The 23,828-nt window shown below is 40.8% G+C and overlaps 1 non-coding gene across 1 annotated transcript; it reads left to right on the plus strand.

Moving 5' to 3' along the window:
* Positions 1-13,021: 13,021 nt before the first annotated feature.
* Positions 13,022-13,096, plus strand: Trnat-ugu (transfer RNA threonine (anticodon UGU)). The gene has a single exon. It is a non-coding gene; the product is annotated as a tRNA-Thr (tRNA).
* Positions 13,097-23,828: the final 10,732 nt, after the last annotated feature.

Here is a 23,828-nt window from a genome sequence, read left to right on the forward strand (position 1 = left end):
AAACTGGTGTTAAATACAGAAAATGGAAATAACATGATTAAAGAGATGAAACATCTACCTGTAAAATGTAGAAAGACTGTTAAATTGATGTTTTTCACTGATGGAATTTAAAAAAAGTAAACTGCTGAGTTTTTTGTTATGAAGTCCCTATATATAAAAGGCAGTGTCTCGACTGGCTGATTGACTCACTCACTGACTCATCATCGCCCAGCCCAAACCACTAAGGACAAAAATTTGAAATTTGCAGAGGGTGTTGGTATAAGATCAACACTTATACTGTAGGCGTCGTTAAATAAGGGACTTTTCAAAATTCCATCCCTGAGGGAGTGAAATAGGGGATGAGATGCTTTCTGAAAACAAGGCAATTTTGAAACTAGACCTACGAAAATCGGTATTCGATTTATTGGTCAGAAATAAAGTTATACGTGGTTCACAATTTTTTGAAATTTAAACCTAATAGGGGCAAAATAGTGGGTGAAAGTTTTTCAAAATTAATCATTATTAAAGAACTACTAAAGTAGTTTTAAAACTAGATCTACGAAAAGTAGTATTTGACTTCTTTGTTAGAATAAAAAAGTTACATGTTACATTGTTTTTGGAAATTTAACCCCTAAGGGGACGTTTTATGAAATATTTCATTATAAAAGCATTTTTAAAGCTAAATTTATGAAAATCTGAATTTGGCTTCTTGGTAGAAATAAAAAATATGTATTTTACTGTTTTTGGAAATTGAATTCCTAAGGGAGTGAAAAGAGGATGAAAGTTTTTATGGAACTATTTCATTGTACAAGCATATTTGAAGATAAATCTGAACATTTTTATTGGCTTTCCTGTTAGAAATAAAAAAAATACGCATTTCACTCTTTTTCAATACTCAACCCGTTAGGTGGTGAAATAGGAAGTTAAATGTTTTATGAAAATATTTCACTGTGAAAGCATTTTTAAAGCTATATCCATGATAATTGGTATTTGGCTTCTCAGTTAGAACTTAAAATACGTGTTTCACTGTTTTTGGAAAGTCAATCCCTAAGGCAGTGGTATAGGGTCAGACTGGTTCGCTGACTCACCATTGTCCAGCACAAACGGCTAAAGATAGAAAGAAATTTGAAGTCTGGATAGGGTGTGGATCTTGTTATGTAGTCCAAGGCCAGGAGGGATTGAATGAAATTACACTCCTAAAGGGTTGAAAGATGAGATGAAAGGCTTTTTCAGAATACGTCGCTATTAAGGTAATTTTGAACCTAGGACTACGAAAATCGGTATTTGATTTCTCAGTCAGAAACAAAAGAAATACGAGTTACAGCAGTTTTGGAAATTCAGCCACTAATGAGGGAAAACAATGGATGAAAATTTTTAAGAAAATATTTTGTTATATTAAAAAAATGTAAAGATAAATCTATGAAAACTAGTATTTCACTTCTCGATTAGGTATAAAGAAATAAGTGTCAGGGGATGAAGTTTCTATGGAAATAACACCATAAGAAAACAAAAGGAATGATTAACAGAAACCTTGGACCCCACCTACCAAAATCTCTGTTTGGTCAGGAATACTTTCGGCAAAGATCATGCTTCTATGACCTTCTTTAGTGTGAAAAGTTTAGAAGGTGCTGCAATTTGTGAACAATATAAAAATTCGATTAAAGAAAAACAAACAAAAAAAACAAACTTTCAGACCATGCAGTGTGCGCGAGCGAAGCCGTGGGCACTGAGTGAGCAAAAAAGTAAAATGAAAAGATGGCACTGCAGGGAGAAAACCTTGAAAGGAAACGTTTCTGGGAAGGTACAGAGCTAGGAAAGGTAGTTTGGAAGTTCTGTGGGGTCATGGATTGTACGTGGTCAGGTGGGTTGCAATGTAGAGATGAGGATGAGGGTATATTGTGAGAAGAAGGGGGGGGGGCGATCGGGGGTGGATGACAGGTCAGAAATATAGTTGGGGGGATAGGGGTGAGGGCCGCTCCATCGTACGAAGAGGAAGTGGATAGAGAAAGATAAAAAGTGGAGTGGAGAACCCTGATGTCGGGAAGGCTTGGAAAACAATAATTAGAGCTGGCAGGATAGATAAATACTGGAATGAGTTTCATTGTCTGGGAAAGGAAATCGGTTGAAATTTTTTGGGAAAGGGTTGGTTGGTCGGATATCGGCATAAGCGCGGCAGCACGTCAGAATATTAAATTAGAATGATAAGAAGAGAGATACTGAACTAGAGTCCGTGGAAACTATAGGATGTACGTGGATGTTTCACATGAGCGAGGACTGGTGGGAATTCAATGATGTGGCAAAGGATGCATGAGTGGAACGAGAAACGGTTGTTGAAGGGAAGGCCGAGTGCATTGCTTCACGAAGAATGCCCTCGACGTGTCCGGATCGTTTATAGGAACGGATGTCTCACTTTGGAGAAGCGAGTCAGCGACACAGCAGGCACGGACACAGCTGGGATGGCTTTCCGAGAAAGCTGCCGTCTCAGCTGGCACGTCCGGCCTTTCGTGACAGCGTGGTTCGGGCGGTGTTCGCAGAAGAGCGGACTCCTATTCTCTGGAACGTCACGTCCTTGCCAAAAGCGCCAGCTGTCGTTTCGCGTGTACGCATAGCCGCGGAGTGGCAAATACATTACTGTGATACGAGTTGCAATCGTTTTCTACGACTTAAAAACCATTGTGGTGATCAGAACTGCGAAAAATACCATTATTGTGTTGCTTGTTGTGTGACGTAGGGTATTTCTACTTCGAGTTTTATTTTGTTAGAAACATAAAAGCTTTTTAATAAAAGTGTCACGTATACCTACAGGAGGTAGTTGGGGTCAAAACTAGAAAAAGTTGTTGTAACTACACATCCCGAAACCAATTCCTATTGCTATATTGGCCAACCTGTCCTTTAATTACCATCTGTCTGTTAATAGAAATAGATAGCACAGTCCGTGCTGCGTGCGGTTGCCACGCATCCTTACACATCCTTCAGCCCTTCTTCGCAGTAAATAACGCGCTCTTTCAAATAAACGTGGCTCCATTCGTATTGCGTCACACGGATTGGTCACACGCTCCTGTAACGCCTGTATATTGTCAAACAAATGCTTAGTATTTTACTTTTGATCTTTTCCTCTTTGTTCTGCTTGCTGTGGACTAAAACAAAATTTTGGTGTGACTAGAAAACTACAGAAGACTTCAAAACTGTCCATTTCCAGCTACATTATCACCTACTCTTATTCCGTCTGCAACATTTCTATCCAACTGTAAACTGACGAAAGAGAACGCTGTCAATGGACTGTCACCATTTAATGCAGATTGAAATAGTAGTCAATATAATTAGCATTATAGCTTTATATGACAACAAAACTGAGGCCAAATCAGACGTTTTATATTGACAGATGTTTCACCAAATATAAGACCGCATCACACGTCTTTATGAAGACAATACAAAATATAGATATGAAATCATTGAGAACAGATAGGCAACACAATTATTTGCTGCACGTTTCCACACATACCGAGGTTGTCAGCTGTGCGTATCACAAGTCTGAGAGTATCAAAAAAATGGTTCAAATGGCTCTGAGCAATATGCGATTTAACTTCTGAGGTCATCAGTCACCTAGAACTTAGAACTAATTAAACCTAACTAACCTAAGGACATCACACACACCCATGCCCGAGGCAGGATTCGAACCTGCGACCGGAGCGGTCTCTCGGCTCCAGACTGCAGCGCCTAGAACCGCTCGGCCACTCCGGCCGGCTGAGAGTATCGATGGGAGGACGACCAACTCCATATAGCTCAGTGACAGCAAACGGTACGGCGCAAATTACGGACCTACGGTTTAACATATTCTAAGTTCGATTATAACAAATTTCCTTAAGACTGAAAAGTTTCTATCTACAAATCGGTACGCATTTAGAAAGAATCGTTCGTGCAAAGGTCAGCTTGTCCTTTTTTCACATGATATCCTGCAAACCAGGGATGAAGGGTAGAAGGCAGATTCCATATTCTTAGATTTCCGGAACGTATTTGACACGGTGCCCCACTGCAGACTGTTAACGAAGGTCCGATCGTATGGAATAGATTCTCAGCTACGTGACTGGCTCGAATACTTCTTGAGTAATAGAACCCAGTACGTTTTTCTGGGCGATAGATCATCATCAAAGACGATGATATCGGTAGGAGTGCCCCCAGGAAGTGTGACAGGATTGCTATTGTTTTCTGTGGATACGTAAATGATCTGACGGATAGAGTGAGCAGCAGTCTACGACTGTTTGCTGATGACGCTCTAGTTTACGGGAAAATGTCGTTGAGTGACTATGGGACTATACAGGATGACTTAGACAGAATGTGAATATGCTGTGATTAATGGCAGCTCAGCTTACTCTAAGTGTAGAAAAACGTTTATTTAATACAGATGACTTGGCAAAATAATTCTGTAATGTTCGAATATAGTGTTAGTGGTGTGTTGCTTGAAACAGTCACGTCGATTAAATATCTAGATGTTAACGCTGCAAAGCGGTATGAATTGGAACGAATACATAAGGTCAGTAGTAGAGATGGTGAATGTTCGGCTTCGGTTTATTGAAATAATTTTAGGAAAGTGTATTCCAGCTATAAAACAGACAGAATATGGAACATTGTTCGATACATTCTAGATTACTTATAAGGTAATTGGGATCCCCACCATTTCGCATTAAAGGAAGATATCGAAGCAATTCAGAGGTTGATTTGTCACCAGTAGGTTCGATCAACACGCGATTATCAGGAAAACACTTCGTCAACTCAAACTGGAATTACTGGAGGGAAGACGATCTTTTCGCGAAACTGTATTGAGAAAGTTTGGAGAACCAGGCTTTGTGGCTGAAAGAGCACGAAGACAAGATAAGAGAAATTGTATGTCCGAAAATCTGTTGTTTCAGATATAAACTCCATCCCTACCATTCATCTGCTTTTCCGAAAATGATCGACAAGCCTCCGAACATCATCCTCCAGCCGACTTACGAGTACTGAAGGGCCAAGCTGATCATCCAGTTTGGAGAAACAGGCTTTGCGGCCGAACGATTTTATGGCCATCGACGCAAATTTCGCATAAGGAGCACGAAGACAAGATAAGAGAAATCGTTTGTCACTCGCTCCACTAGCGAGTGTAACAGGAGAGGGAATGACTAGTGATAGTACAAGGTACCACCGGAGTGCACCGTTTGGTAGCGTCCATAGTACGTATGTTGATATAGATGAAAATGAGAGAGAGGCATGAGTTGCGCTTCCGACTAGTAGTACGAGTTTATACATTACTCGTTTTATTCCGACGTGGGGGTGACCGGCAGGACGATGTGGACGACCTAGAATTTTTTTTTAACGCAGTGTAGTTTTGAAAAATGTTAAAAGATTGAGCACATACACATGATATTACCAAATTTGAAGATAGCGAAGATGGTTCGCAAAATGAACATTGATGAGCTGGATGATCAGTTTGGCTCATCAGTACTCGTAAGTCGGCTGGAGGATGATGTTCGGAAGCTTGTCGATCAGTTTCGGAAAAGCAGATGAATAGTAGGAATGGAGTTTATATCTGAAACAACAGATTTTCGGACATACTGATTTTTTTAGCCTCCACTTTAACCTGACTGTTAACACCGCTCAAATAACTGGTTTCTGACATAATCGATCTTCAGTTTTTCATTGTTGTTATGAGTATTTCCAGCAATAAATGTAAACTTCGAATGAAGACTGAAAAGTTCTAATGAACGTGAAGGAGTAGGAAGCCTCGGTCGATTATAGGTATATCGATCGAATTTACGTTCTCTTCGAAGAGACATTGTGGATGTTTGCTTCTGAAATGAAGTCACTAATTTCTTATATCTGCTCACACTATTAATTTTTAAAGCAAATGAAATACTGTACTGCAGTGCGGAATGGCAGCGCGGTTGAAGGCGCCATGTCACGGATTGCGTTGTCCATCCCGCCGGAGGTTCGAGTCCTCCCTGGGGCATGGGTGTGTGTTTTGTTCTTAGCACAAATTAGTTTAAGTTGGCTTAAGTAGTGTGTAAGTCTAGCGACCGATGACCTAAGCAGTTTGGTCCCTTAGGAATTCAGACACATTTGAACATTTTGAAATACTGTACTTCATTCCTACTCCACTTCGTAAAATATTTCCAAACTAGGCATGGTGCCATTCTGCAATACAACCAATGCCCGAGAACGACAGTGAGAAACTACTTTACACTGAGGAGAGAGAGAGAGAGAAGTCATGGGATAGCGATACGCATATATACAGATGGCGACAGTATTGCAACAAGATATAAGAGGATGCAGTTGTCATTTGTACTGAGACAGTTCATGTGAACAGGTTTCCGACGTGATTGTGGCCGCACGACAGGAAGTAACAGACTTATACCGCGGATGGAACATCCCATTTCGGAAAACGTTAAGGAATTCATTATTCCGAGATCCATTATGTCAAGAGTGTGCCGAAAATACCCAAATTCACGCATTATCTGTCACCACCGGCAACGCAGTAGCCGACTCCCTTCTATTAACGATCGAGAGCAGCGACGTTTGCGTAAAGTTATTAATAATATCTTCGAAAACCACATAATTGATACACTTCTCAATAGAAATAGCACAATAGAAAAAAATAAAACTGAACAGAAGAGAAAGATAAATAAAATAGTTCCGGCATAAACGGATTAAAATGTAATAGCCGCATACAAAGAACATATTAGGACACTAAAGAGTGACTGGACCCATTTCACATATGCAGAACACGGAATAAAAGAAAATCATCGTCACATTAGAATAAAAACAGGCATAGCAATCTTATGTCATAATAGAGAAAGAAAGGACCTGCTCACTCTCCAGGAAGAATATTTCATACAGAGGGCCATAAATAAAAATATAAATAGATTCAAAGATGAGAACAGAAGGAAAATATTCTCACTAGTTCATCGCTCACCATAAAGGATTAATTAAAATTACAAACAAAACTGAAAAAAAGTGAAACATCAACGCCTTATAACTTAGATGTGCTGCCAGAAAACACTACAAATCTCCTAACGAAATTGTTGTTGGTGCTGTTGTACTTTCAATATGCTCTCCACGCTACTCTATCCTGTGCAAGCCTCCTCATCTCCTAGTAACCAACATCCTTCTAAATCTGCTTACTGTATTCATCTCTTGGTCTCCCTTTACGATTTTTACCCCTCACACTCCCCTCTAGTAATGAACTGGTGATTCATTGAGGTCTCAGAATGTGTCCTACAAATCGATCCCTTCTTCTAGTCAGGTTGTGAAACAAATTTCTTGTCTCCCCGTTTTATTTACTACTTGCATATTAGCGAATACTTTTTACATTAAAGGGAAGAGGCTGACATGTTATGAAACGTCCCCTTAGAAAAATTATTAATGACTGTGGTTAAACTGACACACAATATTTTTAGCGCAACGCAATCTGACTTTCAATAATCCCTACAAAAGAATGGCCCTGACTAACACTAACGTATGCCTTTCACAAATCAATTACCTCACAAAAATCTTCTTTACTCGAACTACTACAATACAGCGAGCGCCACTACTGCCAGCTAAATAAAAGATTCAAACTACTGAAGGCACTAACTACTGATAGGCATAGTTAGCAAATGAAAGATTTCGATAGAGAACAAACAATGTATTTACCTTAATAGGGTTCAAAAGCCATAATATATATAGCAGTTCATGACATCCAGTCTTACAAATTTACTGTCTCTGATAGACACACGTCCAGATCGTCCGCTGTCAAAACTCCGCCATTTCTCTCCTCACATCCACCACTGCTGGCGGCTCACCTCTAACTGCGCAATGCTATGCGCTGTTCACATCCAACTGCCCACTACAATAGAGAATTTTTCAACAATGCGAACCAGCCACAGACTGCAAACAGCACAGTCAGTGATTTTCATATAGAGCGCTATGTGACGTTACCAATATAAAAACCTAAACAGCATACTTACATAGCTCCCATGCTCCCCACAAAAAATTTTACAAATTGTTTTGGGCAGTGGCCAATACAGATTTGAAAAATATTTTTTCATAATTACAATAACAAAGAAATCAAATGCACACACTTATTGATACACTGTTGGTCAAAAGCAAAAATTGTTCTCATAAAGACAGTCCTGATCACTTATCACAATAGTAATTACAATTTTTTCACAAAGTCTCATTAGTAAAAGAAAATGCACACGGAAGTAGTGGATTTCCATGCAGTCTTGAAGAGGTAGTGTTGTCCTTCCAACGGAAGGACAGTGCTGACTCTTGACATGCAGACAGGTAATGGGCCGCAACAAAGCAAACCCACCGCAGAGTCAGTCGAAGTTTTGAAGAATATTGGAAGGTAGGTCATCACAGAGCAGACCCACTGTAGTCCTGGTAGAGATTACGGTATTGGTGGGCCATCAAAGGTACAGGCCCACTGTAGTCCTTGTAGAGATGGGCAGCAGCCATCTGTTGCAACTTTGCAGGTGCACAATCACTATAGAAGAGTCTTTCGGATAATATAGCAAGTCCATGAACCACCACTTGTGCACTCACAAAAAATTTTTTTTTCAAATGTCCTTAGAACCAGCAATGCTGTTAACCAGTCCCTTGCTAAATTATTAACACATGTGCAAACACTAACAGTCCCAACTTCTCACATATTGTGCATATACTATGACCAACATAAACGTGTGCAGTGAAATGAAACTTAATTTGAAGAACTGGTGTCTATACAGTTATAAATTTACAACATAAGAATACAATTACAAAGCTACAATATACATCATTAAAGAACATAGCAATACAGATAACATTTGTTGTAATACAGGCTTTACAAAGAATAGAAATAACAATATACATCAGTGTTACAGGAATTATGACGTAAGTAAATACATAAAAGATCAGAATAGCTTTCAAAAATAATGTCTAAACATCTTTACAAAGTAAATAACATAGTATTAGAAAAATTCTACAACATAACTCTCATCAGATAAACACATAAAGACAGGAAGAACACAAATACACAAGGGTACACAAACACATAGCAGAATAACACAAAAGGAAAGGACAGGGTTTGTTTTACTGCAGTATTTTGCAAACAAAACTTTCTTTACTTCTTGGAGATATCCCTTCGTTCTTCATTATTTCCAAAAAGTCCTATCTATACCTGTTTCCTGTACTTTTTTCGTATAAGTTCTCAATGCATTTCTTCCAATTCATCGCAACTCATTCTCTTATATAGCCTAACTTAAATCTATGAACTCAGATGCATAAACTAAGGGAAGAGGCGATGCAGCAGCACAAAACAATTAACACAAACAGCAATGACAAAAAAATGCAAATTGACAAAGCAAGCAGCAGTATATCTAAATTAGTAAAGCAATTGCAATATTACAACTAATGTAAGGCACTGTGTAGCAAACAAGGAAAATAAATCAGTAGTAAAACTGGCTTAACAGAGTAATACAAATGTAAAATTTAGTAACACTATGCCTGGCAAACAGCAGCAGCAAATGCTATAACTTATACCTAAAAATGACAAAGCTCAAGCAGAAAAAATAGTACACTAAAGACAACAATGCAAATAAGGGAAACGTCTATTCACATCTTAGTGTCTATGTCATTAAAGTGGTGCACCACAACAAGTTATTCTACCAAAAAAATTACCAAGTAGTTGAAAAGATAATTATGTATGCAGTTACTGTTACTAGTCTCTTCTTATTGTTCTTTCCTTTCCAAGTGCTCCTTTTTTTGAAGAATGTGGAGCATAAAATTATTATTTAACAGATCTGTTGACAGAAAGTGTTCACATTACCAAATGCATTTTATTTTATAAAACTAATGATGCAACACATCTGGAAAACACATATCAAATGAAATAAGCAACTATGTAAAGCAAAGCATAAAAATATCTTTCAATAGTCATATGGTATTTCATAAGTTAGTAGAAATTCTCTCAATTCTCGTAGAAAGACACTTGTCATATTTAGGTGTGCAGATGTAAGAATATTTCCCATCAATTCATAAGCATTTCTGTAAGTAGCACAAAGTACGTGCTCCACAGTATAATCATATGTTTCCAAGTAATAGCGTGTCATATTTGCGATGCTTTCTACAAAGAAATATCAATAGCGAGGTTAATAGACTCTTTTTCTCTCCACCTAATTGCTTTTTTTCCAGGCAGCTGGGCACCCACAACGCATTACACCAAGGTCACTTAGGTTTCTTACCGAAATATTTACCACAGCAGTTTGCGCTATAGTGACAGTCTCATACAAAAAAAATTTCACAGGTCGAGAATTTGCGTTACAAATGTGTAGAAACAAAATCCTGTAAACATAACAGTGTCCAACAAATTTTCGCAGGCATTGTGATACATTCACACATACACACACATTTCATAACTCTTAAAGTACGATTCTTGGTTTCCAACATCCTTTTTCGCAAACCAGAGTCCCTAACCACTAATCATTATTCCTCATTTTATTACACATATACATATTTGTAGACACTTCTTCAATATTTCATCATAATAAATACATAGCATAATCAAATACCTCATATAGCATCAGTTTATTTACATAAACATACCTCAACAGCATAATACACATTGTCATTGTAATAATAACATCATATAAACCCAGCCAAATCTCAAAAACGTCGTAGCTTTCTGCAATATTTTCAGAACCTAAAAAAATTCTCTGCTCATTTCAATAGTGTCATCTACCTCAATCGTACTTTAAAATCATGATCCCATACCACACACATCATTCAAAGCTCTCATAGTATCACAATGGTTCCGAAAAAATATGAACAGTTCACAAAGTACAGACAAAATACAATTTCATAAGTGTGAAGTTATCCAACTGTGTTATTCTGTAAACATCTGTCACTGATGTAGTAAAATAAATGTTTGTCTCTCTAAGTTAAATGATCGGATAGCTGTGTAATTTATGTGTTAGAGAAATAGGGTACCGATGTGTAAAGTTGTATAAGCAAATAATATATTAGCTAGGGCTCCTTGTGCTTGCCAACACATGGCACACAAATTAGGCGTGTACCCCCCTGAGGATTAATGTAATTATACCCTCAGCTGTTACAGATTACAGCACTGGAATGGAATGTATCACGGAAAACCTTTGTATCCTTGTAATGCAAAAATCTTTAAAAATAAATGTTTTAAGTACAAAATTAATCACTCAAATACGTGTACTGTTGCGCTAAACTGTGCATCTTGTTCTAAGATAAACTCTGTCATTACTTAAGGGTAAAAATGTAGCAAGTGTCGTAAATATCGTCGTCTGTAAGCAAAGTTCTGTAGAAGTCAATGTACTTACCTCGTAATGAACAAAAGTGAAATGCTATGCGTGTAGATATCGTTGTTATTACGTACAGTACCCTGGTCAAGAAAGTACTATATTGTAACGTATTGTTGTGCTACACAAAAGGCTCTATCATTGTAGCTATACCACAAAAGTTACTACTAAAACATGTTTTACTTTCCAGAAGAATTCAGAAAAACTGTGCAGATATAAAACAGATACAGCACAAACGCAACAATGTAAATTGTGTCACACATTAGTAGCGTCGTGATATAATCGTGTAGCTGTCAAAGAAACCAAATACTAAGTCATGTTTAATCTCACAGAAAGTACTTTAAATCCAGAATGTATTTTCAAGTAAAACCAAAATGTTGCATTAAAATCTCATTAGCAGTACTGGTATATGATTTAAGTATGTGAGCCTTATAGTCGATGCGTAATCGTGCAACTAACATGCAAGAATGTACACACACAATAACACTGTGACGTCTGTTCACTATAACAATGCATTCGTAATTTCTGTTTCAATAAGTTCTCTTGGTTCTTGACTGGGTATTTAACTTCAAACATTGTTGCATGTTAACGGTTTCTAAGTCTGACATAGCATACTAGTAACGTGAAGTGAAAAATTTTATGGCAAAGAAAAAGTTAAAAAGCAGATTATCTCTCAATAAACGGTTTTACATGTGAAATGTGGTGCAATCTTTTACCCTTTATAGTGCACAGACTTTCAACTTCAAAGCAATTATCATGTTGTATACGTCGGTAAGGAATGCTAAAATTTTTATCAAGGTTAGCGTGCATGTCATTTGTAGACTTAGAGAAAGCTTTTGACAATGTTGACTGGTTATGACGGTAGTATCTGTTCCCGAAAGAACAGTTACCGTGGATGACCATGCAGCTTTGCTAGAAATGAAATGATAATTAAATGGACACCATAGCTGCAAACAGGCGTTGATGTACTTCATTGGGGATCTGAAAATGTGTGCCCCGACCGGGACTCGAACCTGGGATCTCCTGCTTACATGGCAGACGCTCTATCCATCTGAGCCGCCGTGGGCACAGAGGATAGTGCGACTGCAGGGACTTATCCCTTGCACGCTCCCCGTGAGATACACATTACCAACATGTCCACACCACTACATTCGTAGTACGCATAATTGATGTTTGCCCATCATACTCATTACTCGTGGCAGATTAGTCTACCAAGTCCCGTACGAGTTTGGGCATAGCGTGTGCGTTCGCACAAGAAGGTCAATGGCCGGGAAGCCATATTTATCTATATATGACGGTAGTATCTGTTCCCGAAAGAGCAGTTACCGTGGATGACCATGCAGCTTTGCTAGAAATGAAATGATAATTAAATGGACACCCTAGCTGCAAACAGGCGTTGATGTACTTCATTGTGTGTCCATTTCATTATCATTTCATTTCTAGCAAAGCTGTATGGTCATCCACGGTAGCTGTTCTTTCGGGAACAGATACTGTCGTCATATATAGTTAAATATGGCTTCCCGGCCATTGACCTTCTTGTGCGAACGCACACGCTATGCCCGAACTCGTACGGGACTTGGTAGACTAATCTGCCACGAGTAATGAGTATGATGGGCAAACATCTATTAGGCGTACTACGAATGTAGTGGTGTGGACATGTTGGAAATGTGTATCTCACGGGGAGCGTGCAAGGGATAAGTCCCTGCAGTCGCACTATCCTCAGTGCCCACGGTGGCTCAGATGGATAGAGCGTCTGCCATGTAAGCAGGAGATCCCGGGTTCGAGTCCCGGTCGGGGCACACATTTTCAGCATGTCCCCAATGAAGTACATCAACGCCTGTTTGCAGCTAGGGTGTCCATTTAATTATCATTTCAATGTTGACTGGAATACACTCTTTCAAATTCTGAAGGTGGCAGGGGTAAAATACAGGGAGCGAAAGGCTATTTACAATTTGTACAGAAATCAGATGGCAGTTATAAGAGTCGAGGGGTGTGAAAGGGAAGCAGTGGTTGGGAAGGGAGTGAGACAGGGTTGCAGCCTATCCCCGGTGTTCTTCAATCTGTATATTGAGCAAGCAATAAAGGAAACAAAAGAAAACTTCGGAGTAGGTATTAAAATCCATGGAGAAGAAATAAAAGCTTTGAGGTTCGCTGATGACATTGTAATTCTGTCGGGGACAGCAAAGGACTTGGAAGAGCAGTTGAACGGAATGGACAGTGTTTTGAAAGGTGGGTATAAGATGAACATCAACAAAAGCAAAACGAGGATAATGGAAAGTAATCGAATTAAGTCAGGTGATGCTGAGGGAATTAGATTAGGAAATGAGACACTTAAAGTAGTAAAGGAATTTTGCTATTTGGGGAGCAAAATAACTGATGATGGTCGAAGTAGAGAGGATATAAAATGTAGACTGGCAATGGCAAGGAAAGCGTTTCTGAAGAAGAGAAATTTGTTAACATCGCGTATAGATTTAAGTGTTAGGAAGTCATTTCTGAAAGTATTTGTATGGAGTGTAGCCATGTATGGAAGTGCAACGTGGACGATAAATAGTTTGGACAAGAAGAGAAAAGCTTTCGAAATGTGGTGTTACAGAAGAATGCTGAAGATTAGGTGGGTAGATCACATAACTAATGAGGAGGTATTGAATAGAATTGGGGAGAAGAGGAGCTTGTTGCACAATTTGACTAGAAGAAGGGATCGTTTGGTAGGACATGTTCTGAGACATCGAGGGATCACCAATTTAGTATTGGAGGGCAGCGTGGAGGGTAAAAATCGTAGAGGGAGACCAAGAGATGAATACACTAAGCAGATTCAGAAGGATGTAGGTTGCAGTATGTACTGGGAGATGAAGAAGCTTGCACAGGATAGAGTAGCATGGAGAGCTGCATCAAACCAGTCTCAGGACTGAAGACCACAACAACGTGTATGTTATTTTTCCCTGAGTCAGCCGGCGCACGTGGGTGCCTGCGAGTCATTGACTGTTTCTTTGTTGGCGCGCGTTGTTATTGGGATTTGGAGATCTAACTTCTACAAATTCACCTTGTCGAGAGGGCCCTGCCCTGTTTGAATCCCGCCAGTTCTGATTGATTCCTGGTCTGTCTTTTTGTCGGTAGTTTACATAGTTTCTTTTTGTCGGTCATGTGGTGGAGAATTTCTCCCGGAATCATAACGGCACAGGGGACCGTTGCGTCTGAAGTTATTCTGTCTCCCATGATAATAATTGTTTTGGTTCCCATATTGTCTGTTTCTCGATTGTCTCTGTGGTAGTCATTACCGCGGAGATGTGATCTTTCGCTGTAATTATTACTACTCTGCCAACGGTTGTCATACGGGTGGTGTCTGTTTTGGTCACGATTTACGTTGTGAGAATAGCCTTGTCGTGTTCAGTTATTATTTCTGTCATTGCGGAATTGTCACGGATGTGACCTGTAATTTTTGTGCTCCTGTTTTCGCGTTCTGCGATTGTCAGTGTCAATTTCCAATTCTCGTAACAGTACCTGAAAAGCTTCAATGTCGTCTTTTCAACTTCCTGCCAAAATAATATGTCGTAAATGTTCAGGCAATTTGATTAAGCAAATGCGGATGAGTTCTGAGGGGCTGTATGGGTTTGAAAGATACTGATTCTTATGTAATGTGTCTTCGAAATATTTGACAAGATTGGAAAATTTAGATTGTTCGAAATGTTTCATCATTATGATGCTATGTTTTACTCGGTCTTGAGTAGCTTGCGACCAATATGCTGATAGAAAGGCATGATAAAATTCTCCTTCACTGTGGTAATCGTGAATGACCGATTCTTACAGATGGTTCATTCTCTAAGTAGCCATACATAAATTCTAACCTGTGCTCCAATGGCCAGTTGGGAGGAAAACAATGAGAGAACTGATGGTTCAAATGGTTCAAATGGCTCTGAGCACTATGGGACTTAACTTCTGAGGTCATCAGTCCCATAGAACTTAGAACTACTTAAACCTAACTAACCTAAGGACATCACACACATCCATGCCCGAGGCAGGATTCGAACCTGCGACCGTAGCGGTCGCGCGGTTCCAGACTGTAGCGCCTATAACCACTCGGCCACTCCAGCCGGCGAGAACTGATGAAGCCATGCTTTTGGATGAATGTCATTGCCAGAATTCTTAAATGTTTTGAATTTACGTGTAGTAATGAACAGCTTATAGTCAAAATCATCGTGTCGGCGAGTCGCATATCGGTCATTGTTACTTCTTTTCGGTGGTTCCATCTCAAAATTCGGTGTACCTTGCCAATTCCTTTCATAATTTCCGAAGTGCCCTGTGTTATTACTTTGTGGCTGTTCCGTATTTCTATGTCCATCTTCCCGTACTGGAGCGTGAGTGTCCTCTGAAATATGTAATTCTTGTATTACCTGCGTCAACTGATCTTGTACTTCCCGGATTTCTCTTTTGTACTGTGTATTGATTTTATTTTGATTTTGTTTGAATTTTCTAATTTGTTCATACTCTTCTGTGTCAGTGAAGGCTACGGGTCTTGTGTCATTCAGATCATCATCTACCTTTGTAGATAAGTTAGGGAACTGATCCGAAAGTTCGGCTACTTTCTCCGATAGTGAACCACGTTTCAGAGTGTCCATTTGTGTTGAAATCGTATCTACTGTGTCCTTTAAGTTTCCTTGAGTTTTTGCAAGATGCGTAACCGAATCGGTAGATGCAACGGAGTCAATTTTAGCTTGCAATGTGTCGTGATTTTCATGAGCGATAGTTTGCAGTTCTTTTATGGCTGCTTCGTGATACTGTAATGCAGTTTCATGACTGAGAAAAAGTAGGTTGAAAATGCTCACGAATTTGTGTTTTTACGTCATTACAGACTTATTGACATTTCGATTCGATTTTAAGTAACTCAGCAGTTAAACCTTCACGTGTTTGTTCAAGCATTTGTTCTACTGAGTCTAACTTTTGAAGCTGTTGCTGTGTTTGTCTCTGATTTTGTTCCATCATGTCTAACTTTTGCTGTGTTTGTCTCTAATTTTGTTCCATTGTGTCTAACTTTTGAATATTTTCTTCCATTGTGTCTAGCTTTTGAAGCTTTTGTCCCATTTGTTGCATTAATTGTAATAACAATGCACTGGTGTCTGAAACATGTTCCTCAGTGCTATTTGGCAGTGCATTTGAACCGCCCATTTTCGCATTTTTAAAAGCAGAAAATGTGTCTTGACTTATTTGAGAAAACGGTGAGGATGCAAAACCTGAATCGACAGTATTTGCAAAATTGGATCCTGTCATTTCGGATTCTTGAGGCGAGCTGTTGCCGACCGATCGATCGATAATGCTTCCCTGTTCACTAATTGTTTCACCTTCTACACCATTACTTGCAGCCCGCTTCATTTCCCTATGCACAATTACTACTTTGAACATTAGTTAATTCATTACACGGTGGCAATAACACACTGCTTTCGTCTTCACTGTCATTTCTCAGTTTACTTTGGAGCCTAGTGTTACGTTTTTCACATGCCATAATTATCACGTATTTCACACGATAATGAGAAAAGCACAATTTGAAGAGCAAAAATAAGAAAACACATTAACATAGCACTGAAAATAATATCCAGTTAATTGCAAGCGCAGCTGCAAAATACTTGGTGCAAATTTACATGCATGCAGCCACAGTTTTACTAACTAACAATGAAAAACTACAACTAAAAGGAAATTCTCTCTATAATTTCGCGCTAGCAATAAACAATAGCTACACTAATTACACAAACTACAAGAAAAAAATCAGTGAGGTATCCTCGGCTAAGAGTCGACATATGAAACGTCCCCTTAGAACAATTATTAATGACTGTGCTTAAACTGACACACAATATTTTTAGCGCAACGCAATCTGACTTTCAATAATCCCTACAAAAGATTGGCCCTGACTAACAATAACCTATACCTTTCATGAATCACTTACCTCACAAAAATCTTCGTTACTCAAACTACTGCAATACAGCGAGCGCCAATACTGCCAGCTGAATAAAAGATTCTAACTACTGAAGGCACTAACTACTGATAGGCAAAGTTAGCAAATGAAAGATTTTGATAGAGAACAAACAATGTATTTACCTTAATAGGGTTCAAAAGTCATAATATATATAGCAGTTCGTGACATCCATTCTTACAAATGTACTGTTTCTGCTGGACACACGTCCAGATCATCCGCTCTCAAAACTCCGCCATTTCTCTCCCCACATCCACCACTGCTGGCGGCTCACCTCTAACTGCGCAATGCTATGCGCTGTTCACATCCAACTGTCCACTACAATAGAGAATTTTTCAACAATGCGAACCAGCCACAGACTGCACACAGCACAGTCAGTGATTTTCATATAGAGCGCTATGTGACGTTACCAATATAAAAACCTAAACAGCCTACTTACAAGGTAAACAGTTTTTATGTCTTCTCTGTCCCCTTTCTTACGAAAGAGAATAGTTACAAATCTGGGAACTGTATTTTTACGAGCCGGCCGGTGTGGCCCAGCGGTTCTAGGCGCTACAGTCTGGAACCGAGCGACCGCTACGGTCACAGGTTAGAATCTTGCCTCGGGCATGGATGTGTGTGATGTCCTTAGGTTAGTTAGGTTTAAGTAGATCTAAGTTCAATGGGACTGATGACCTCAGAAGTTGAGTCCCATAGTGCTCAGAGCCATCTGAACCATTTTTGTCTTTTTACGAATACTGTAAATAATTTTGAAAATTCCTTTGGTATAACTTTTCCTCCGGGTTCTATTGAAATCTCTGTCCAGGCGCGTTTCCTTTCTTCATACGTCGAATGGTTTTGTATATATCTCTGGCATTACTTTCGGAGTCTAATTATGTTCATTATTATCTGTGTTTCTGAGTTCGAGAGATGAGTCAAAAACACATGAAAGTGTTACAAAAATGAAAAAATTATTTAATCGAGGTATTGCAGTTTTGCAAAGTACAGAGAAAGTTTGAACCAGTAAATACATCTACATCTACATTTAAACTCCGCAAGCCACCCAACGGTGTGTGGCGGAGGGCACTTTACGTGCCACTGTCATTACCTCCCTTTCCTGTTCCAGTCGCGTATGGTTCGCGGGAAGAACGACTGTCTGAAAGCCTCTGTGCGCGCTCTAATCTCTCTAATTTTACATTCGTGATCTCCTCGGGAGGTATAAGTAGGGGGAAACAATATATTCGATACCTCATCCAGAAACGCACCCTCTCGAAACCTGGACAGCAAGCTACACCGCGATGCAGAGCGCCTCTCTTGCAGAGTCTGCCACTTGAGTTTGTTAAACATCTCCGTAACGCTATCACGGTTACCAAATAAACCTGTGACGAAACGCGCCGCTCTTCTTTGGATCTTCTCTATCTCCTCCGTCAACCCGATCTGGTACGGATCCCACACTGATGAGCAATACTCAAGTATAGGACGAACGAGTGTTTTGTAAGCCACCTCCTTTGTTGATGGACTACATTTTCTAAGCACTCTCCCAATGAATCTCAACCTGGTACCCGCATAACCAACAATTAATTTTATATGATCATTCCACTTCAAATCGTACCGTACGCATACTCCCAGATATTTTACAGAAGTAACTGCTACCAGTGTTTGTTCCGCTATCATATAATCATACAATAAAGGATCCTTCTTTCTATGTATTCGCAATACATTACATTTGTCTATGTTAAGGGTCAGTTGCCACTCGCTGCACCAAGTGCCTACCCGCTGCAGATCTTCCTGCATTTCGCTACAATTTTCTAATGCTGCAACTTCTCTGTATACTACAGCATCATCCGCGAAAAGCCGCATGGAACTTTCGACACTATCTACTAGGTCATTTATATATATTGTGAAAAGCAATGGTCCCATAACACTCCCCTGTGGCACGCCAGAGGTTACTTTAACGTCTGTAGACGTCTCTCCATTGATAACAACATACTGCGTTCTGTTTGCTGAAAACTCTTCAATCCAGCCACACAGCTGGTCTGATATTCCGTAGGCTCTTACTTTGTTTATCAGGCGACAGTGCGGAACTGTATCGGACGCCTTCCGGAAGTCAAGGAAAATAGCATCTACCTGGAAGCCTGTATCTAATATTTTCTGGGTCTCATGAACAAATAAATCGAGTTGGGTCTCACACGATCGCTGTTTCCGGAATCCATGTTGATTCCTACATAGTAGATTCTGGGTTTCCAAAAACGTCATGATACTCGAGAAAAAAACATGTTCTAAAATTCTACAACAGATCTATAGTTTTGTGCATCTGCTCGACGACCCTTCTTGAAGACTGGAACTACCTGTGCTCTTTTCCAATCATTTGGAACCTTCCGTTCCTCTAGAGACTTGCGGTACACGGCTGGTAGAAGGGGGGCAAGTTCTTTCGCGTACTCTGTGTAGAATCGAATTGGTATCCCGTCAGGTCCAGTGGACGTTCCTCTGTTGAGTGATTCCAGTTGCTTTTCTATTCCTTGGACACTTATTTCGATGTCAGCCATTTTTTCGCTTGTGCGAGGATTTAGAGAAGGAACGGCAGTGCGGTCTTCCTCTGTGAAACAGCTTTGGAAAAAGGTGTTTAGTATTTCAGCTTTACGCGTGTCATCCTCTGTTTCAATGCCACCATCATCCCGGAGTGTCTGGATATGCTGTTTCGAGCCAGTTACTGATTTAACGTAAGACCAGAACTTCCTAGGATTTTCTGTCAAGTCGGTACATAGAATTTTACTTTCGAATTCACTGAACGCTTCACGCGTAGCCCTCCTTACGCTACCTTTGACATCGTTTAGCTTCTGTTTGTCTGAGAGGTTTTGGCTGCGTTTAAACTTGGAGTGAAGCTCTCTTTGCTTTCGCCGTAGCTTCCCAACTTTGCCGTTGTACCACGGTGGGTTTTTCCCGTCCCTCACAGTTTTACTCGGCACGTACCTGTCTAAAACGCATTTTTCGATTGCCTTGAACTTTTTCCATAAACACTCAACATTGTCAGTGTCGGAACAGAAATTTTCGTTTTGATCTGTTAGGTAGTCTGAAATCTGCCTTCTATTACTCTTCCTAACAGATAAACCTTCCTTACTTTTTTTATATTCGTATTAACTTCCATATTCAGGGATGCTGCAACGGCCTTATGATCACTGATTCCCTGTTCTGCACATACAGAGTCGAAAAGTTCGGGTCTGTTTGTTACCAGTAGGTCCAAGATGTTATCTCCACGAGTCGGTTCTCTGTTTAATTGCTCGAGGTAATTTTCGGATAGTGTACTCAGCATAATGTCACTCGATGCTCTGTCCCTACCACCCGTCCTAAACATTTGAGTGTCCCAGTCTATATCTGGTAAATTGAAATCTCCACCTAAGACTATAACATGCTGAGAAAATTTATATGAAATGTTCTCCAAATTTTCTCACAGTTGTTCTGCCACTAATGCTGCTGAGTCGGGAGGTCGGTAAAAGGTGCCAATTATTAACCTAGCTCGGTTGTTGAGTGTAACCTCCACCCATAATAATTCACAGGAACTATCCACTTCTACTTCAGTACAGGGTAAACTAGTACTAACAGCGACGTACTACTCCACCACCATTTGCATGCAATCTATCCTTTCTAAACACCGTCTGTACCTTTGTAAAAATCTCGGCAGAATTTATCTCCGGCTTCAGCCAGCTTTCTGTACCTATAACGATTTCAGCTTCGGTGCTTTCTATCAGCGCTTGAAGTTCCGGTACTTTACCAACGCAGCTTCGACAGTTTACAATTACAATACCGATTGCTGCTTGGTCCCCGCATGTCCTGACTTTGCCCCGCACCTGTTGAGGCTGTTGCCCTTTCTGTACTTGCCCGAGGCCATCTAACCTAAAAAACAGCCCAGCCCGCGCCACACAACCCCTGCTACCCGTGTAGCCGCTTGTTGCGTGTAGTGGACTCCTGACCTATCCAGCGGAACCCGAAACCCCACCACCCTATGGCGCAAGTCGAGGAATCTGCAGCCCACACGGTCGCAGAACCGTCTCAGCCTCTGAATCAGACCCTCCACTCGGCTCTGTACCAAAGGTCCGCAGTTAGTCCTGTCGACGATGCTGCAAATGGTGGGTGAGCTATGCTTTCATCCCGCTAGCGAGACTGGCAGTCTTCACCAAATCAGATAGCCGCCGGAAGGCAGAGAGGATTTCCTCTGATCCATAGCGACACACATCATTGGTGCCGACATGAGCGACCACCTGCAGATGGGTGCACCCTGTACCCTTCATGGCATCCGGAAGGACCCTTTCCACATCTGGAATGACTCCCTCCGGTATGCACACGGAGTGCACATTGGTTTTCTTCCCCTCTCTTGCTGCCATATCCCTAAGGGGCCCCATTACGCGCCTGACGTTGGAGCTCCCAACTACCAGTAAGCCCACCCTCTGCGACCGCCCGGATCTTGCAGACTGAGGGGCAAGCACCCATGTCAGGCTGAAGATCAGTATCAGCGTGAGACAGAGCCTGAAACCGGTTCGTCAGACAAACTGGAGAGGCCTTCCGTTCAGCCGTCCAGAATGTCTTTCGCCCCCTGCCACACCTTGAGACGACCTCCCATTCTACCACAGGTGAGGGATCAGCCTCAATGCGGGCAGTATCCCGGGCAACCACAGTCGTAGTCCGATCGGGGGATGCGTGGGACGAGCTGGCCGTCCCCGACAAACCCCCATCCGGACCCCCACAGTGATGCCCATTGGCAACAGCCTCAAGCTGTGTGACCGAAGCCAACACTGCCTGAAGCTGGGAGCGAAGGGATGCCAACTCAGCCTGCATCCAAACACAGCAGTTGCAGTCCCAAAGTGATACAGGATTCACGCCCTCTTCTCTTATCATTTAAGGCGGTTGCACAATCGTGTATCAGAACGCCGAAGACATTTTACTTCGAATTATTTTTTTCTATTCGTTGTGCCCAGTTCTTTTCCTCCCAATATCTCTGATCTGTCCGTTGTGTTATTCTTACGTTCTTCTATCCTATTTGTATCTAGTCGACGAAACTTCACAGCAATTTACTGATTGCTAATTACTACTCGAAATTGTGTTGTCTTGAAAGATTTTTTTCATGTACGCCAATTTCGTTTATGTCTTCATGAGTTTACGATAGCCAGTCGTTTCTGATTCGTTCCCAATAATCCAAAGTCCAGAATTTCGTGAGCGTTGTTTTCATTCATTTCAATACGAATGAGTAAACTTCCTTTCTTCATTGTGTTTGTCATATATTTTGGGACTTGATAAGCTTCGTTTGATTTGTTGTTCATCCAAATATAGTTTTCACGTTTCCACATTTTAGTTGTATGATTTTCTCCAATATATTTTTTTTTTTGAATTTGAGATCTGCCACCACTTCCCTTAGTGTCAGTTGTGTAAAATATTTGTCTCTTAGCAACAAAATTATGATGTAATATCGCCACTAGCCGAATTAACTGAACGCAGAAAAACACACAATGACAGAGTATTTGGTCACGAACACACAAGACCATGCAAACCGTCAACACCAGCAAAAATTCCAGTGCATATCAGAAATCTGTTCAAATGGTTCAAATGGCTCTGAGCACTATGGGACTTAACTGCTGAGGTCATCAGTCCCATAGAACTTAGAACTACTTAAACCTAACTAACCTAATGACGTCACACACGTCCATGCCCGAGGCAGGATTCGAACCTGCGACCGTAGCGGTGGCGAGGTTCCAGACTGAAGCGCCTAGAACTGCTCGGCCACTCCGGCCGGCAAATCTGTAGGCAAGGCGTGGCTTCGTTCACGATCGAGGTTGTAGGGTAGGCAATGGGGACGGCTCGCATGCACGACCGAACCGCCTGCCTGGGGCCGCGGCGGCTCGGGTACAGGTGGCCGGAGTCCGATGCCTCGTCAGTGGTGGGAGACGTGGTGCCGTCTGCAGCGCCTCGCTCCTGGCGTTATTCTGGTTCCAAGTGAATTTGAACACCCTTGGACTTTTGCAGTTCTTTCTTTGATTGCTTTCCGATTTATCCTCGCCAGTCCAATAATATCATCTAATTATCTGAATCTGTCCACTCTGGTGACCGAAAGTTGACTTCACCATCTTTCCCTATACGAAATTCTGTATCGTCTCTAACGATTCGTCAAAAAACATTTCACGTATAATTTTTTAGTTTACTTTTCTCTGTAAATACACTGGCTGACAAAATTAGTGAAGCACCCCGAAGACATGGACGAATCTTAACTTCGATCGTGTACACGCCATTGGTGGGCGTGTAGGTAATTGAAGTTGCAATTCTGTGTGACCGGTAGAACGACCACCAGAGAACATTGGTCTTGTTTGTGTTCATGTTGTTACCAGGCCTGGTAGAGTATACAAAGGGCGTTAACAGCGCCAGACGTTACGGGGTCACTGTGAAGGACACGGAGATGCCGCGTACTCCTGCGAGGCAGTGTTATCAGCTGCTGGCAGAGCTTAAAAGGGGCTTCATTGTGTGACTCTCTTTTAGCCAGCTGGTCATATCGCGCAATATCAAAGTTTTTGGTGCACTCGAATGTGACAGTGGCCCGATGTTGTACTGCA

The sequence above is a fragment of the Schistocerca serialis genome, chromosome 9 (assembly GCF_023864345.2).
Source record: "Schistocerca serialis cubense isolate TAMUIC-IGC-003099 chromosome 9, iqSchSeri2.2, whole genome shotgun sequence".
In the NCBI taxonomy this organism is placed as follows: Eukaryota; Metazoa; Arthropoda; class Insecta; order Orthoptera; family Acrididae; genus Schistocerca; species Schistocerca serialis.